The 19,616-nt window shown below is 36.7% G+C and overlaps 1 protein-coding gene across 14 annotated transcripts in view; it reads left to right on the forward strand.

Annotated features, from left to right (window-relative positions):
- The first annotated feature begins 3,176 nt into the window (after positions 1 to 3,176).
- Positions 3,177 to 19,616, forward strand: part of nrcama (neuronal cell adhesion molecule a) — a 47,737-nt gene continuing 31,297 nt past the window's right edge. For 5 of the 14 annotated variants that reach the window (XM_043236928.1, XM_043236935.1, XM_043236932.1 and 2 more), the window contains exon 1: positions 3,183 to 3,356. The gene's annotated coding sequence lies outside the window, so the exon portion shown is untranslated. Of the gene's footprint in view, positions 3,357 to 19,048; positions 19,160 to 19,616 lie in introns of those variants that run through there. The other 9 variants (XM_043236941.1, XM_043236942.1, XM_043236940.1 and 6 more) reach the window with 6 other exon arrangements.

A 19,616-nucleotide genomic window follows, 5' to 3' on the forward strand; every position in this document is an offset into this window, starting at 1 on the left:
GCTGGAAGGTGTGTATATCTACACTTAATTCCATTTGTAATTAATAATCTGGGAGTATTTAATAGCCTTTTCCAATTGCAAAATTGATTTGACTGGTATTTTAGCAGCCTGTCAACTATGCAGTAAAAAGTGAAGATATTCTCAGACATATTTTAATTTGTAGCCTTATGAGAAGTATAAAAGAGACAGCGCTTATACGCTAAAAAATGGCGTAGATGCAATTTTCACAGAAATAGAAAAAGAAAGGCAAGTGGCGCTGAATTATACAACATTTTAAAGTAAAAGACTTTAAAGTAGTATTTTTATTTAAAACAGTAATTCTGATGTATTTACAACTTTGAAAAAAAAAAAAAAATCTTTTTTTTACAGTGTAGACAGAAAATCTGTCACGTAGACCACCGTTAGATAAAAAAGGTCAGTGAGTTGGTTATTTTCTCAGCTACGCAGCCTAACCCGAAGCGAGGAATGTGTTTTATCCATGGAAACGCTCAGTGATGTGTCAAATCCCACAGGTGAGTGCGAGACGAGGCTATATTTGATAGAAATATGCTCAAAATTGCATTTCAGTGGTACTGGGAGATGCCGTGTATGTGAGAGACGGCAAACTGTTCCTCTAACCAAACAGCTGTGCACGGAAATGCCCTCTTCGTTCTTTTTAATTGGACTATTTTTAAACTGGATTGCACCTTCTCAAGGTTTGTTACAATCGTGCAGTTTTTGTCATGATCCGTAAGCACACAGATGCTAGATGTGTTAAAGGTGTGTGTGTGTGTGTGTTTTCAGCTGAGAAAGTCACTGACTGATAGATCCATTGATCGACTAGCAGCAGATAGGACCATGTCTCCACTCTTGCATCATCCACCTCCCAGAATCCTCTCAGGCAGGCAACGAACGTCCGGACTGTTGCCTCCTCACCGATCGTTTTATTATTTATTTTATTATTTTTCTGTAGCAGCAAGTGTGTTTTGCGTCTTATTTGTGCTTCTGAATTGTCTTACTCTTCTACTTTCTAAATTCATATATAAAGTGTGATATATCGCTATTCTACAACTGTTCCCTAGCAACCATTTCCTCACAAGATCCAGGTTTAAAAGGCTTTTGTTGCACTTCTCTACTGTAAGGTTTATGATACTTGCAGAGACTAAAAAGCAGCGAATACGGCCGTTCCAGCACTCATTCACTTTCAAACCCGTATTATGGAAATTAATTTGGCGTAATGTAGAAGCCAAGTGGAGAGATTATGCCTATAAATTAAATAATGCTAACCATTCCTTTATAATTAAATGTCAATAGTCTTATTTAAGATCATAATGCCTCATTTACAGGGATGGGCAGTAACTGATTACATAATCAATTACATAAATGCTCATAACCAGATTACAGTTACTTCTTATGGATCACATGCTTCATACATATTCATAAAATGGTAGTAAATTATTACTGATTCTCCCTTTTTTTCCTTATTGTTTTCTTTTCCAAATTCCTACTCTATCAAACCATTTGGCTTGAACTATATTCTCAACACAGATTGGCCATGTACATGCAAATATTTTAAATAAACGCATTATTATGCGATCCATGCTTCTTAATTTAGGGGGAAAACAATGGCAGGGTTAAAACAAGCATCAGTCATTTAAAGAGTAGTCAAAATGCATACCTAAAATGCATTATTGCCATTAATCTGTACAGATTATATTTTGCAGGTAATCTACTAGTCAATTATAATAAGATCTTTTTAATACAAAGGAGTAGGGTATTATTTGAGAGCATAGTTGTCAGTAAATGTTTCAAAATAAAACCTGCTGCATTTCGTTATTTGTTTGAGCATTTATACCCCCACCCCAGAAATATGCCCCCGCTGGAAAAAAGCAAAAACATATAAGCAAGCAACCATCCTACCGGTTGGCTCTGGTACAAACTGTATGGATTATTTCTGGATGATATATGTCTTTAAAGCCGCCTGCAAACCAATTTAGGAAGTGGGACGTATAAACAAAGCCAGCCTGCATTAGCTCAGAGAAACGACGTGAGCTACAATTCTACTTGAAGCAGCCAATCAGTGCAGGCTTTCTCGTTTATGTATACACTTGAAACTGTTTAGTTTCCATGTTTATTTTTTCACCGCACACGCCACTCTATTGTATGTTTTTTTCCCCTTCATCCAATGTGCCTTAGTCTTAATATTTCCCTGATAGTACAGACGTCCCTTGGCGTTCGGGACTCTTGAGAACAATCATGGTTTCGTGCACAGTGAGTGGAAACATCTATTCACAATTTGAGGAGACGTGGCTGGGCATCAGACATGACGCCGTACAGTGGGAAGACTAACATGCTCATTTTCACTTGTACCGCCAAACCACCGCCATAAATCAGACGTCCTGCGCCGAGGGGGAAAAATCACAAAGCAACGCTACCCATCTGCACCAGCACATGCCTAAATATGGCTCTGACGAAGTAATTTAGATAATTGTGTAGAATGAAAATTGTAGATTTGAGTTAGATTGGTTTCCTTCACGACCACTTATTTTTTTGTTGTGTTATTGATATCGCATCCATCTAAAAGTTTTCCATGACGCTGTTTTTTAACGATGCTTCTGTTTGTCAGTATAATATTTAATTCATCAAAAGACAGAACGCTGCGTTGCTGCTTGATATGTCTGTTTTTACACAAAGTCGTTTTTGTGTGGCAAATTTTGCGCGGCGTCAAATCGGTTTCCAGGTATTTAAAAAGTCGTATCTTTACCAAATACTGTTCTAACAAACCATGCGTCGATGAAAAGCTTGTTTACTCGGCATTCAGACGATGCAGGCCACAAATGGACACTTACGACGTTTACGTTTTTCGTGGCCCAGGGTCACGCATTACGAACGGATGAATTCAAAAGGCACGTCCCCCTAGAAAATGAAAACTATATGGCTACCAGATTTATCGTATTTGCCCAGCCTACTTTGTTTTGTATTCCAGGCAAGAAAGAAACCAAAGCTTTGTAAAAAAAAAAAAAATATTGGTGAACTGTCTCTTTAAGTTTGAGGAGCATCAGATCCTTTAGCTAAATAAGACTACGACTTACCAAGTAGGCTAAATTCAACCAAAACAACTTTTGAACCATAACTAATGCGCGTAGCGTAGGAAGTGTACGAAAATGCATTCTTCTGAAGGATAGGGGTCCGGGCAGGCCCCTGATTAGTGTCGCGTCGCTGCAGCTGCGCCTGCACTGAGCGTGCGCGGGACGGCGCTGCGCGTTTGACAGCGGCGAGAGAAAGGGGAAAGCTGCGGCGCGCGCCGACAAACAACACGCCAGAACGCACAGCCGTCCCATGAAACCGGACAGCTCGAGGATTCATCACTGGAATCGGTGAGTTTGGCGTTTCGTTGTCCTAAGTGCAGCGTCGTTCTTCCCGTCACGCTTTTTTTTTCCGCTGGGGAGAATGCGCAGTATTTGAGTCGACGAGGAGCATCCAGTCGTGCTTCTCCCATGGCAACCGATGATGATGCGGATTTTCGCGGCGGTACGGCAGGGATCACAAAGGATGCGTTTCTGTGAAACGTCGCACAAACGCGTCCGTTTAATCCGAACGCCGTTTAAAAACCCAGCTTTCTTTGCGCGTCGTGTCGACAAACGGCCCGTCGTTAAAGTCTGTTTAATTGTCACCGGCAGGTGTTCTTATATAGGCATCATCCTCAATATTTGCTCGTTATGGCGCATTTCCGTAATGTAAATATTTGATTTGGGTGTTTATTCGTTTTTATTTGAGAACTAGATGGACCTGCTGTCATGGCATGGAGACAAAAAAACGACCGTTTGCAGTCATAGGATACCCCACAAAAGACAACGGGAACAAGGCTCTTTCATTAGGCTACTGCATCTTTCTTTATGGTTTTTGTTTCTCTTTGAAAATAATATCATAAAATAATGGCACTTTCCATTAATAGGCTGCAAATGGGGCCTAAACTCTTTAAAATGGTTTAAAAATGTCAGCGTATTTATATTAGACTTTTATGTTTTTTTTGTTTGCTATTCCAAATAAATCCTAGTCTAATCATGACAAACTATAGCTGTATATCGTTGGAAAGGTCAAGACATTTGACCAGTTTTTTTGTTACATAGGCTATTATGTAGGAAGGTAATAGATTAAGTTATAACAAGAGTGCACCTCAAATCTCTACATCGTAACAGAAGTTCAGACCTTTGTCAGAAAAAGTCATGTTTAGTTGACTTCCCTATCGCACTTTAAAAAATAATCATAAATTATTCATCGGTTGAAAGCTTAAAACCTCAAAATCCATGCTCTACAAACCATTTTGAGATCAGACATTGCATTACCATGAAATTGGTACATCAAAATCATATGATAAAATATTTTCGTTCGTGAATTATAATAATTTAAATTTGTATTATGTTAAAAATGTCTATTTTCTGTTCTTTTTCTTTGGTGTTCAGAACTTTTGCAACCCAGTTACCAAAAAGTAGATCCTGACTATAACCTTGTTTATGTATGATTTAATAATGCCTAAATATATAAATATATACTGCCTAGAAATACCTTAATTATGAATGAATTAATTTCTCATAAATGTTATATACTTTTAATATCTCGGTTAACAGGGTTGAATAAAATTTATGAGCTTGACAAACACACACACACACACAAAAGGGAATATTTACTTCATGTTGTAAAAAGAAAATAATACATTAATAAATTCCTGTTAATTGTGTGTAAAATATCAGGCATGATGAAAGACTATTGTAAACCCCCAAACAGAGATCATTGTCAAGTCAACTGCATTGGTCAGTGTTTTAATGGACTTTAGGTGTAATGTACTGTACAATGCATGCAGCATGTTGCCCGGATGTGGTTTGTTTATAAGATTAGTGGTGCTATTTGTATAGTTATATTAAAATAACTCTACAGGACATTGTCTAATTGCCAAATTTTATTGCAGTTCTTTTTTTTTTTTATTGTTGCTGAAGGTCAGCACTAGTGCTATTTTTCTGGTTCACACAGTGCAGTGTAGTAGGAGAATTTATTATACGAGTGGTTTGTGCTTTGCACTAATTCATTGTAATTTTTCATTGATTTTAAATACTCTGATGGCTTCATAGGTGACCTGCAGGCGGTCTAGCATCGACACAACTGAATGATGATTAATGGATAGGAAAATATGGGACATTTACTTTCATGTCCCAGGCAATGGGATATTATTATGCACGTGTGCATAACAGCTGTTACTTTGTGTGCTGCAAAGCCACAAGTCCCTTAGTGAGATGAGAATAGTTTCCTATTTAGCTTTTCATAGCAATTTTTAATTAGCGTTTGCGCAGGGCAGTAGTGACAGAAATGAGCCTTTGTGAATGCTAGTGTAATGCAGTTGAGTATCAGGAACAGAAAACCATTTGTGGAGCATTAAACAGGTTCTTTATATATATATTTGTTATATTTAATTTTATTAGTTATTTTTTACATTATGTATAAATACAAACACATGCACGTATATATTTAAGAAAAATATGTTTATAATAAAAATATTTTTTATAATTATATGAATATAAATAGATGCATGATGTAAATACACTTTATGTGTTTGCTTTTATATATACGTAATAAATATACACAGTAACCACACACATATTATGTAAACAAAAACTGCTTTATTTATTAAGTTCCTTGCTTTATGCCTTTTTCTTTGTTTGGCTGCTGCATTTTAAACCTGTTTATGTCAAAATGATGCCCCGTGAAACTGTATTCTGAACAGAGTCCAGGTGGAACCACATCAAATGCTTTTTTGGGGGTTCTTGGATGGGAATTTATAGCAACGCTGATTAAGCACAACAGGCACCAGGTACATGCCACCAAGCCAGCTGTGCTTCATCATGAACCTTTGCCTTCTAACCATGCACTCTTCACCATCTGCCATGGATTGACCGGACAATAATGCACAGAGGGGATCACAAAGAGAGAAATAAATAGCTTTTGGAGTGTTTGTGACTCAGTAAGTTCAGATGCTGGATATTTACATAGGCACACTGCACCAGCTGCCATCGGCATGGCAGGCTAGACATTTGCATGCCCGTAATTGCTCTGCAAATATGCCACATGTGCCTCGTGTCCTGATTTTAATGCGTCATAAATTCTAAGCTTGATTTAAGGGGCACAAACTCAGTGCAACAGTAGTTTCTGCGACCGGAATTGCCAGGGTGAATGCAACAGGTGTCCTGTTTCTTTTCATATCAATCCTGCATGATGATACGGCGTATCATTGGGAGTACAGACTGTGTGAAATATCTCTGTTGCTCTGTCTTAACATGTTTGTTATTCATCAGAATGAATAAGCTGACTCTGAGCTATTTTCTCTTGCCGTGGTTGATGAACGATTAGTGGAGATTAAGGTCAAACGTTTCTGAAGATGGACCACAGAGGTTCAAGGCATCATGTGATTGCGACATGTGATCTCTTTCAACCAATCGGCTGCTGGGTTGTGTTGATAAGGTGTGGTCAGGCGAGTGAAATTTCGAAGGCGTTCGTGGCAGGGTTGACTTTCAGTCAAAAATCGCGTGTAGATTCGATCATTACAAAGAAACTACAATAAACACACTGATTTAAATGTGCATCATTTTAAATAACAGAAAAAGAAATCACTTAAATGCTTGTGAACTTCACGAACAATTAAAAAAAGTTACACGTAACAAAATTATTCTTAAAATGTTTACTCAAATAATCTTCGTTGTAGTTAGGCCTACTACATTAAAAAAATTAAGTTAAAATGATTAGATTTGGCAGCATAAATTTGCCACTTAATTGAAGTGACCATAAGCTTGAATAATATTAAAATGCCCATGTTAGCTAGAAGGCGTAATTATTGGATTATGATGGGCTGTAACTGATTTTGCTCCATCAGCAATATGACACGAAGGACCGCTTCTATAGCGACTCGTTTCTCTTAGTAGAAGTGATTTATTTCATGTGCTGTATGATAAATGCCTGCCAATTTAGTCGATGCGCAGGCTGCATGCTTTTAATTGAATTATATTATAAAGCATGGTGATTTGGGTGATGAAAACTTCAAGAAATAAGTGGCATGCGTTTGCCTCCTATATAGAGTACTGTATGCCGCGCTGAGTAAAATATAAGCTTTTTCAGCTCCACCTGTCTGGCTTGATTTATGACGTACAAACTGAGAAAAATGCAGGGCTGCAAAATGCATCGGACGAATGTTTACATCCGGCATGCATTTCTGTATGTGTAGGCAATACTGTGTTTTATTTCTCTTATAAGGTTAAGATAATACATCTTTTGTTCAGTTTCAACACCGTTGTCTCGTCTCATGAACTTTATTTTAGCTTGTTTGTCCTCTTTCGATCCTCCGTCTTCAGCACTAACCGCAAATAAAAGCCCTTGCAGAGAAGGAAATGTGTTGCTTTTGAGGTATAGAGTTCAAGTCTAGGACTGTTTATGGGAAAGGAATGTTATCTTTTATGTTTGACCGTTATGGAAACTGATATAGGAGACCCGGTGAGTTCAGCCCAAGTGCATTATGGGGCAAAAGGGCATCTGCTTAGAAATTATGCTTTAAGTTTATCAACGGCACGCAGATGAATTGGACAACAGTCAGTTGAGTAACAATTACCCCACTTTTAACATGAAGCCTAATGTATTCCCTGCCCCACAATGCACTGTTCTTTCAGTGATTGGATGCGGTGTGCCTGGCTGTGGATGGAAGCCCTGTCATCTGCTAATTTAGTGATTGAAAGCAGAAGCTGGATGTTTTTTCTGGATGAGGTTAGTGCCCTGTCCTCTTTTGCACCAAGAGAGCGTCTCCTTACATAACATGGTTATTGGAAAAAGCTATTGAATTGTGGGTCATTTTAGTCCTGTGATGGTTTTCAGGTCCATTTACGATGAAGTGTGTTTTATATACTGGGGTTTCAGTCATTGTGCACCACCTCTCACTCACTTTTCATGATCACGTCTTTTTATTTTCCCACAGGTCTCGGTGATCTGTACTGGTTGGCAGTTAAATTATGCATGCCTCATTAATAACATTCTTCATAACAGTTCAAGGCAGATGTAATTATTTGGTTTTATGGTGGCAATGATTAGGAGTGGGAATCTGCTAGCGATGCTATTTTTTCATAAAAAACGTTTAAAGTTGTTTTCTATCCCCCAGTTGTCATATCATGTTCAGTGTGTGTTTATAAATTCATTTATCATGTATATTTGTTAACTGTTCAATACACAATATTTCAGTAATATAAATAATTTCAGCATGAAAAGTGACACTAAAAACTGAATTATTGGCTCCTGAAAATTATTATTTTTTAAACATTTGAATAAATATTCAAAATACAAAACCATTATTTGAAGTTGTAATCACATTTCACAATATTACTCTTTTTAATGCATTTTTATTAAGATAAACGCAGCCCCAGTCAGCAAGGTGACTTCTTTCAAAAATATTAGGCAAACGAATCTTAATTATTCCCTTTTTTACCCAATGTCTATATGCAACTAATAAAGTGTGCATATTTTGAAACTGTGGTCATATTATCAACCTCAGTAGGAAGTAACAAACTTTTTCAGACACTGCTTCTTTGTGTTGTGCATCAGCATATCGGTGTCATCTCAAGAACGTGCGTCTAGTTGCAAAATGTCTAACGTCCGACCAACCTAACCACGGAGAAATGTGAAATATTTAAATTGGCGTAGAATCATTGTGCTTTAAGCCTGCTGATTTATGGGTATTTGAGAGCTGTGGTCTGTGGCCTTTTTGCTGCTTTAGAGAGATGTGTGTTGACTTTATGACTCGGTGTAAATAACTCCGAGGTCATGGCGCCCACAAGCCCTGTGAAATTTCTCTCCTGCGGGACAGGTTTCTGTTCTTGTCCTGCTGGCCTCTTTCGTGAACCCTGTATCCTCCCTTGTTCCAAACACACTCCTGCATGCTTTGATGAGGGTTTAATGTTGATCTAATGTGAGTCACAAGTACGTTTTTGCCTTTAAAAGTTTCCCAAAAGCCTTGGCAGCTGGTTCCTGTCTGTAGCATGTCTGTGAATCAGAATGGAGGCATAAAGTAATCCCACTTCCTGCTTTAAAGACGTCAAGCTCCCCTGTATGCCCCAGACTCACTCCAGACAGACTATAATGATGTTTTGAGTTTCATATCGGAGACTGTGAAAAGACACAACACACTCATATGAGTTATATTAAATATTAGATTAAATGCAATTCTGGAAATAATTAGATTAAATTTGTCTTTATCAGTGGTGCAATACTAATATAAATGAGCGAAATTTGTACCTTTTAAAAACAAGCTTAAACATTTTCCTTTGTATCTACCAGTTTTGCCCCAGAAAACCAAACCGCTAAGAATCACTAAGAAAATGCAAGCAGTTTAAATTACTGGCATCATGTGTCAGATATTGTCAGATACAGCCTTGTTTTTTTGAGGATTTGAGATATGAATGATTTCTACTCATGTAAATCAGTATACAGATTCATCTGTAATGATGCAGATCTTTATGGCAAGAAAGTAATTTAGTTCTTTCTAAAATCACTCTCACAGATTTTCGTCTGTCTGTCCTCATTCACATTCACAACGTCTGAAACTGATACAGACACCTTAAACGGATCTTTTTCTTTTTCCTCTGTTCCTCTTTAACTCTTAAAATGATATCAGTTTAGGGAAAACCCAACAGATTTCTAAAAATACGCTGCTAGAGTCATGTGCCTATGTATCTTAGCTTTTAAAGATGAAACACAATGTACGGCATGCCTGTATGACTAATAATAATAATAAACTTTATTTTATAGTGACAATAAAAGTTGAAAGTGTTAACATAGAAAATGATACAGTTAAAAGTAAAAAATAAGTACAATGATGATAATAAAAATAAAATAGACCAGACTGTTACATTAAATAAAATTATATTATATTATATTATATTAAATAATAATTATGTAAAAGAAATATTTAAAGACAGCTCTTTACTTGTGATTGAAATGTTACTAAATATACTTAAATAATTAGTGACAATAATTTCACGATAAAGGGCTAATAAAGCATTATTGATAAGACCGTGAATTCAGAAATGTTGAAAAACGCTGGTAGTAAATATTTTTGTAAACGGGTCTGAACTGCTTATTTTATGGGCCGAATGAAATGCACTTTATAGACTATAAATAATGACAGTTCCTTGCACACATTGTGTTTTATGAGCTCCCTCTGAACCCTGATTGACAGGGTCTGGCGGGTGTTCAGTCTCACTGTGATGAAGAGAAAGAAGGACTGAATGGAGCGGTGAAAGCCCGGAGACTTGCTGAGAGAAAGAGAGACTTGAATTGACCAAACTCACCGCTGTGTGTGCGATCAATACAGTACAGTTATATTGAATAACAGTGTCACTCCTGACATATGATTTATGAGGTATAAATATTGAAAACATTCAGGCATGTGGGCCCTCCTACGTACAGTATGACTAACTTTTTCACTCCAGACTGTAACAAAACTCTTTGGCTTGTTTTTTGTCATGACAATATGGGTAGTAGGGCTAAAATATGTTTGTGAGCATCTTTTGCGAATGTTTACGAGTTCTTCCAAAAGGTTGTCTTATGTATTGATTCGATAGCATAATGCATTGTGCTTTTATACAGGCTACAGCTGGGATTTAAGGATTGATTCAGTAACATTGCGTAGATGGCTGGAATAGAGATTGACCTCAGGATTAGAGTTGACCAGTGCTCAGATTTGAGCATCACAAATCAATATAGGAAAGTGCAGGGCTTTATACCACCCCTGTAGCAAAGGATTCATGTCCTTACCATGTAAAAAAAATGTTAATATCATCTAAATATTAACGTATTAAATTATGTTAAAGTATTTAAAGCGTTAGTTCACCCCAAAATAAATTAATTAGTCACCCTTATGTAGTAAGATCATCTTCAGAACACAAATGAAGCTAATTTAAATGAAATGAGAGAGATATCTGACCCTCCGTGCAAATGAAATGATCCAGAAACGTAGTAAATACATCAGTAAAATAGGCCATGTGACATCAGTAGCTCAACTTCACTTTTGTGACACTACGTCAAATACGTTCTCCCCAAAATGGCAGCAGACGAAACTCAGTGGAGCAGAATGGTTGATTAAATTATGCCCTTTTTGTTTTCTTTGCCCAAAAAAAAGGTATGATTTTTACTGATATTTTTACTACATATCTGGATCTGGGAACATTTCGGTTGCGTTGCTTTCGGTGGAGGGTCAGGTGGCTCCCGATTTCATCACAAATATCTTAAATTGAGTTGAACGAAGGTCTTACGGGTTTGGAACAACATGAGGGTGAGTAATTAATGACAGAATTTCAATTTTGGGGTGAAGTAACCCTTTAATACAGTAATTTCAGTTTTGGTTAAATAGCAATATCAGCGAAAACAAAAACTACACGCTGCATTCCCAATAGATTAATTCAAGTCCGTTTTATTTTAATTTTAAAATGAAATATTTAGTTTTGCTCGGCTCCGCATGCGTCATTCCAGTAGTCTGTTCATATATAGAGCCAGTTCTGTGGTTTTTCCAGGGGGCTGATTCATCGTTTGGGGTGTATTTTCCACTGAGTTCAGATGTTAAAATTATGTTAAATGTGTGATAAAAATTAGACCTCTGGCAACGTAGGTGACTCTGGATGATAATATGGCAGTTTAGTGCCAGTGGCATAAACACTGAATAATTTAAAACTAATTTATTCTACTAATTTAGTCTGGCAGCTGCATATTGTTTTTAATTCATTAGTCAGGTATAATGTGTTACGTATTAGAGCGGACGGCTAGTTTACATCCTAAAACCCTGAAGTTGCTAAATTGAGGCTTTGATGGTTTGGTCTCAGTTTGAATAGTACTTGACTTCCTACTTCACATGCCAAGCCTGTAATCTGTAATGCATACGACCTTCATGAGCTCTAGACCATCAGAGCAAAAGTCAACACTCGACTGTTTGTTTATTTTGCTCTTGTGCTTTCTTTTCTTTCTTTTTCTTGTTTTTTCCTGTCTTTCTTTGGAATATGGTGAAGCACCTAGCGGTTTGATGTCATTTTTGTCCCGGAATAGGGTAAGTGTTAAAGTATTTCAGTCGTTACCGTTTGCAAAACTGTACATTTTGATGATTATAAAGAGCATTGAGATATTGTGATATAATGTTGCAGTTGTGGTAAATAAAATTACTTTATAAATGATAGAAATTTTGGTTTTGGGCGAATCGCTATTAATCCCATCTAAAATAAAAGTTTTTGTTTAATACATGTGCGTGTACCGCATATGTAAAGTATATATATGTTGATATATACATGTGAATATTTTCGAAACACAATTTATATATACATAAAATATACACAGTGCGCACAAATATATCTTATAAACAAAGACTTTTATTTTGGATGGGATTCATTTCAATTAAGTTTGACAGCACTAATTATATATAAATATATTTAATATATAAATATATATATTTTTCTTAAATATGTACATGTGCATTTGTGTGCGTTTTACATACACTATGTACACAAAAAACATTTATTTTGGATGCGAGTAATCGTTGCCTAGCATACGAAGAGGCAAAAAGTTAGTTCTATCGTCATTTTATTTTTCATAATGCATTTTTTTTAAATGATAAAGTTTTCAAATTTTAAGCGATAGCTCAATATTCATAACCGTTAGAGGGATTGCATCTGTTTATCTGCTTCACGCATCTGTGTCCACGAAACTGATATGAAGGCATGTCAGGGCTGCTCCACAACGCACTGCGCCTCTCTTGATTTACGACACCGTCCACATGACAGACGTGAATTTGAATGCAGGTCACTCGTGCTTTGGTAAGGCCACTTTGTATAATGGAAATCAAGACTCCGATTCATTTTGCATGCGTGCTCTGAGCGTCTGTTGCTGCCAGAGGCGTCAGAGACACAGACGGGCGCATGGAAATGACATCGCTGCCTGCTCAAGCCTGACTGCTTACACATAGGGCCAAATGAGGCTCTAATGTGCTGCTCTGTTGCGGACAATCACTTTTGTCATTTTGTCAGGTAGAGGCCAAATACAGTTGACTCTTTCAGAACCTCTCGGATAGGGAGGTGTTTGTTTTAATAGCGCCTATGCTGTGACCTTCTAAGATGATAGAATGTGTCGGTCTGCTCGCCACGTGCTTTTGAACTCATTTTTCTCTGGAACATCGTCTTTTTATTCACTTATCTGGCAGGTGATTCTGCCGTTCGGATAATAATATTGTCGGCACTCTCACTTTCTCTGTGGAATTAAGACATTCCTGTTATTTATTGTCGGCTGTAAGTCATCGTAGAAAAGCTCTTCTTGGGGCTGTCACTGCGGGACACTGAGGTGAAACGTTACAAATGCGGTGAGGTTTTCAGAATTAGGGCACTTACACGCTAGAGTTAGTTCTGACGGAGCATTTCGTGATGGATAGCAACGTCTTGGATCAATTTTGCGTTGCATCGGTTTGAAATCAGGTGGGAATATGGTGAATCGGATTTCTGAAAGCACAATCCGTGAGTGTTTTCATGAGGGAAATTTAGGCAAATTTGAAAAGTGTTTGATCGTCTGCAGTACATCTCTGGGATTTTTCTTGCTGAATATTGCAGTGACAGTGTTTTCGCAACATTTTGATGTATGTAAATCTTTTTTGCCTTTTAGATGCTTTGCTTTTTAATAAAGCTCAAGATTTGTGTTATGGAGGTTTTTTTTAATATTTGAAGTGTCAAGATGATCATTGCTGTTTATTAGTTGGTAGACAAACTTATCCCTTGTTTTAAAAAAATGTGTTATTACAACAAACTCTTATATGGTGTGTAAATCAGAGTTAATGTACAATCATTCAGTAAACAGGATGGTCTTGTTTATTTTATTTTATTTTTAATAAAATACAGATATGTTGTTTTATGATATTATTTTAGTATGTAAATAATGTATAATCAGAAAGGGACAAGAGTCAAATACACAAAGTTGCAAGTTATTTTCAAAATACAATTTTTAAAATAAAATAATTTATTTATATGATTGTACTGTGTTATCATGTATTTATGAAACCATGGTCACACATAAACTGTAGTGGTTTATGTATTTTATTTTTAGTTAGCAAAATATTTGTTAATTAAATTGTATTATGTGTACATTTATTTTGTGCATAATTTTGTTCTGAAAGGGTATATACTTTAGTGGTTATTTTATATTTTTAACAAAATAAAAAAATTATTTATACAATATTATAGTCTATTAAGTATTCTAAACAAATATAAACATATTGACTTTTATTTAAAAAAAAATGATATTGTTATTTATGTAATTTTAAGTATCTTGAACTCAAATATAAACTTTAGTTGTTTTTTAATAATATAAAATCGTTTAATTTATATGAATTTATTGTGTTATGTATTCTGCAAAGGTAAAGCAATCAACCTTTTTCAGGAAGCCATGTATCTACTGCAACAAAAAAAAAATATTAAAAGCAAGAATAAAAATCCAAATGTCATATTGGATGCTCACTGAATAGAGATATTTTCAAATGTCTCTCTCGGCTGACTTTGTTACTTTTCAGTGGGCTGTCCGCAGGGCGAGTGTGTCCGGGGTGATTCACGGGCCTCGGGGAGTCACTCTGAGAAGATTTCTCAATCGGCTGAGTTACTGGCTTAAGGAGAAATCTGTTCCCTCTGTAGTGAAGCTAATAATAGCCATCACAGAAGCCTTTCCCGACCCTCTCTCATCCATCAGACGTATAGCTCCCCTCAGAGTGAAATACGGCCCTGTAGTTCCCCAGTTCTCTCCGTTCTCTTTTTATTACCACCAGCTTGTCGTGTTTTCTTTTGAAGAATACGTTTCTCATTAGCTTTCTCTCGGCCGACTCTCCCTCGGTGTCTGCTTCTTTGCTTTGGTTTGTTCTTTCGTCGCTTGTTCATTGTACGTTACACAAGATTAGTTTCTCTCCGGAGTGCCGGCTTAATGTCTGGTGGGTCGAGGTCACCGGGGTGGCCCCACCGTCGCCGGGCCTCGTCGCCTTGTTGCCTGGTTGAGTCTCCATGGTAATGATGTTGTGTGATCAGTAGCTTGAAAGAGAGACTGAGCTATGCGGCCGTTCGGAGATAAGAGTCGATCTCCGCCGTTGATGTTTACTGTGTGTTCTATAAACCCAGGAGTATTGTTTATTACCGTACGAACAGGAATCAGCGTGGTAATGAGAGCTTTGTGCTGAAAATATGGCCAATATATGCTGACCTTATCGGAGAGGGCTGAATGCTGTTTTATTGACTGTTTTTGAGAACTGTGCCCTTTATATAAACAGGAGGATCAATAAAATGGAAGACACCTAGTCATCAGCGGGTAAAATTAGTTGTGAGAGCTTTAATACACTGTGTGCCTGAATAAGCCGTTAAAACACAGGAAATCTGGACTGAAAGAGAAAAACATTTAAAAAATGTATTAAATAGCCATTTTGACATTTGTACATGTCATTTAAATATCAATTAATAAAACATAAATTTAATATTGATGCTAGTAAAATGGAACAGAAATATTGTTTTGTGTGTTTTATAAATTTTATTTATTATTATTATTATTATTATTATTATTATTATTATTATTATTATTATTATTATTATTATTATTATTATTTTAATGTTGATTTTAGGTTTACATTTTTTTAATGTACATTATTATAATTTTTAAACATATCTTTAGATGGCAAGTCTTTTTTTTTTAATCATTGTAGTTATACTAGTTAAATAATGTACCACTAAAATGTAATTTTGCACCACTTCTTATTTTGTGATTTTGTGATTTCAGTAGATTTTTACGAACCATGCGGTCGTGTGTGGAACCCTACAGCCATTCCATCTCTCTCTTGGCATGTGGCCTATGCTCAAACCACATCATTAACATAAAAATCAAATAACAGTGTCTTATTGCGATGTGTGTCCTCCCCGGGGGGGGCATCATGCCAACAGTTCCAGTTCACTTCCTTTTGCTCCTCTTTTGTTCCTCAGTCGTCTTCATAATGGCAAAACAACTCACAACTTAGATATAAAACATATTATTACATGTCGTAGTACAGTGGTGGCCAAAATGATTAGAACACTATTATTTTCTCCAGATAAAAATGGTTTTAAGTCAGTTTTGCAGTATGTGTCAGTGTGAATTATCAGTTTACATTTCCAGACATAAATTTTGCCATTAATTGTAATAATCTAATTTTGAGAGTCAAAACCACTATAGTCTGTCAGTCATATAATGGTTGGTATAGGCAACTTTCTCTATGAGAGGAAAAAAAAAAATATGGGCAGAGAAATCCAAATTAAATCATAACCTATCATAACTATACATTGATGGCAATGCCAAGTTTTTCCATAAATAATAAAAGTATTCAAAATGTTTATATATCATTATGTGTTTAATATCTGTTAATTTTAAACACATTTTATTTTTTGCTAAATAATAGGGGATTTTCTATTATAATGAAATATTGTGAGATTACTAATAATAGATAAATAAATAAAGTTTATTAATTTAGTAAACAGTAGTGGTAGTAGTAGCCTATCACATACATTAGTAATATATTTCTAATGTTTAAATCAAACTTTTATTTTGACAGGTTGCTGTGAATACCTTTTTACATTTCTTTGTGTATGTGATATGACACTGGTTTTACTCAAAAGAAACCATAAAATGCAAGTCACTCTCAGAGTAGTTCTGGATATGTTCATGTATTTATGTCCTTACCGAGATAGCAGACGGCGTCACATGCTTCAGTGTAGTAGTAAACAAAAATGTGCACCTTTGCCATTCATTCATTCACACATACAGAGTCTCTTCATATTTCATATGAAGTCAAATATTTACAGCTTCTAGTTGACATAGCAAACTGTAGGCTACGTTCCATTTTTAAACTTGAGTCAGAGATACCGTATGCATTTTCTGGAAATTATAAGTATAGTGTGTGTGTGTGCGCATATATCAAATGTGATCCTGCACAACATCAAGTGGATTATGAACTTAAAAAGTTAAAAAGAAGCAGATCTTTTGTTTCCGTTCTAGTGCTGTTGGAAGTCTGGTGGGAATTATGTCGTGTATTGTCTGCTAGTGTGGATAACTGTGTAACTCAGAGCTGAAGTGGAAATGACAGAGAGTTCAGTGGCGACTCGTCTCTGTGCTGAAAGCCCAGCTGGTGTGTGCTAAATCTGCTGTGTGAAAAGGCCTCTCCATGCCCTTTTGTGTGGCTCTCCAGCGCTCAGTCTATTCGGTCATTTGTGTGTGTGTGTGTGTGTGTGTGAGGGACCCCAGTCTGACGGATGTTAACACTCAGACAGGGTAAATTAAAGCTGAGAGCCGGGGAAAGTAATCAGTGCTTTTCTTTCTGTTCATATATACTCTAGACTGTATCTACATGTCCTCACTCATATGATACTCGAAAAGCTACAGTATGGTAAAATGGGCCCTTCGTTATTTGATACGGGTATTAATTTTAGGTTACTGAGATATATCTGTTCATGCTCGCAGAAATATACAATACAGGGAGGCACAGGAATGTACAAACTGGTATATGTCACATACAATATTTCAATATCCAGTTTTTAGATCACTTTTTACTCTATGGCACATTTTGATTGTATGAACTGAGCACACACACAGACACACACACAGACACACACAGACACACACAGACACACACAGACACATACACACACACAGACACACACAGACACACACAGACACACACAGACACATACACACACACACACACACCCCTGTGAAGTCTGTTGAAGTCATCAATAATGAGCCAAGTTACTACATTGCTTGGCAACCGCTGTCAGCCTATTAGAACCATATTATTTAGTTTCTTCTTTTTTTTTTTTTATTATATTATTGTTGCCACCAATTTATAAAATGCTTTTCATCATGTCTAAGATATCATCTTATTAATGATGCTTTTAATGGTCATTGTTGATTTTTTTCTTATATTTGAATATTGCAGCAAGGTAAGATATATGAAATTGTAATTTAATATCAGAATTCATAAAAAATTAACGCCTTTTACTTTCTTACCAAATATTCCTTGATATATATATTGTGCACAGCAGTATAGTGCACGATTTTACTCTTAGCATACTTTCACATTTTAGCCAACAACCTAAAAGCCATTGAGTCATTGTCATCTTAATGGGTAAAATTAATACGGTTTTGCTCTCTGAATATGTGTGCTGCTCAAAAATAAGGCAATATGGGCTGCACACGAGAATACATGTTGACTTCACGTCAACAGATGCTCTAAACCTTTAAAATGACCATTATATGACATTATGAGTCATTATGTCAAAATCGAAGGCTGTTTCGTGAGCTCAGAGGGCTGTAAAATCACATCTAGTTACATTAGGATGAATGCTCTGCTTTTATAATATGCCTTTTATTGAAGACTGCATAGAAAACAATAAAGTCTAAATGTGTTTATCCGAGACGGATGCCTGTTCTGATTCAGGAGCGTCTTGAGGTTTCTGTTGGATCTGAAATCTGCACTCAATCTCTATCCACAGGATCCTCAGTCAATGACGATTGAGGCTTTTGTCAGTTAAGTGTTGAAGCTCTGCGCAGCTTTTGTATTTGACAGCCATTTCACACTCTTAGGGGTTAATTGGGATCTCCAGCACATCTGCGATTCTGTTCCATTAAAGTAAAATGTTCAAGCAAGCACTTGACAGAACAAACAGACCCGCTAAATGAGCCTGATGTGTATCCATAGCTCTTTAAATGTATAAATATCACTGTATACCTTTTTGCTCCGTATCTTTGTTTCTCTGCCTCTCTCCATCCGTCAGTCACTACGGATGCTTTTGGTTTGCTCCAGGAAATGTGTTAACCCCCTTCGTACGGTGACAAAGGGCTGTGTTAATCTCACCGAGTTAGGAGGCAGGCACATGGGGGTGGATGCCAGGGAGAGTACAGCGGCCGCATATATGTGTGTGTGTGTGTGTGTGTGTGTGTGAGGCAGATGCCTGTCAGAGCGCTCACCGGCCACACACACGCTGCACGAGCCAAAGAGAATGCTTAGCGAGATACACACTTGATACACACCGTGACCGGGAGAGGACTGCTGTTCACTCATTTCAGTATTAAGGTAATAGCTGCTAAAAATGATGTTTTTTTTGTTTTGTTTTACCCAGAATGACCCTTTGTTTGGTGCGTTGTTTAATTTGTTCTCAGTGATTTGATCTTGAGGGGTTTTTTGGTATTTATCAGGGTAACATTTGCGTTTCTCACACCCTGTGGGTCAAAGTTACACCTCCAGGGTGAACTATTTCCTTTCACTTCTTTGACTCAGGTTTTGTGACTATAGTTCCTTAGAACAAACAGCATTTTGTCCATTGCTCTGAACACACCTGGTATCACCTTACCTGTTAAAACCTGTCTGATTTGTCTTTGTGTGTGCTGATTTGTTTATTCTGAAGTCATAGTGTCTGCTGATGGGAGGTCTGCAGGTGTACAACTAAAACCAAAAGTTTTATCGCAGCATGCATTGAGGTGATGGGAGAAAACTTTTTATGTTTTATTTGCCAATTTGTGATATGCTTAAT

This window comes from Puntigrus tetrazona, chromosome 4 (assembly GCF_018831695.1).
Source record: "Puntigrus tetrazona isolate hp1 chromosome 4, ASM1883169v1, whole genome shotgun sequence".
NCBI lineage: Eukaryota > Metazoa > Chordata > Actinopteri > Cypriniformes > Cyprinidae > Puntigrus > Puntigrus tetrazona.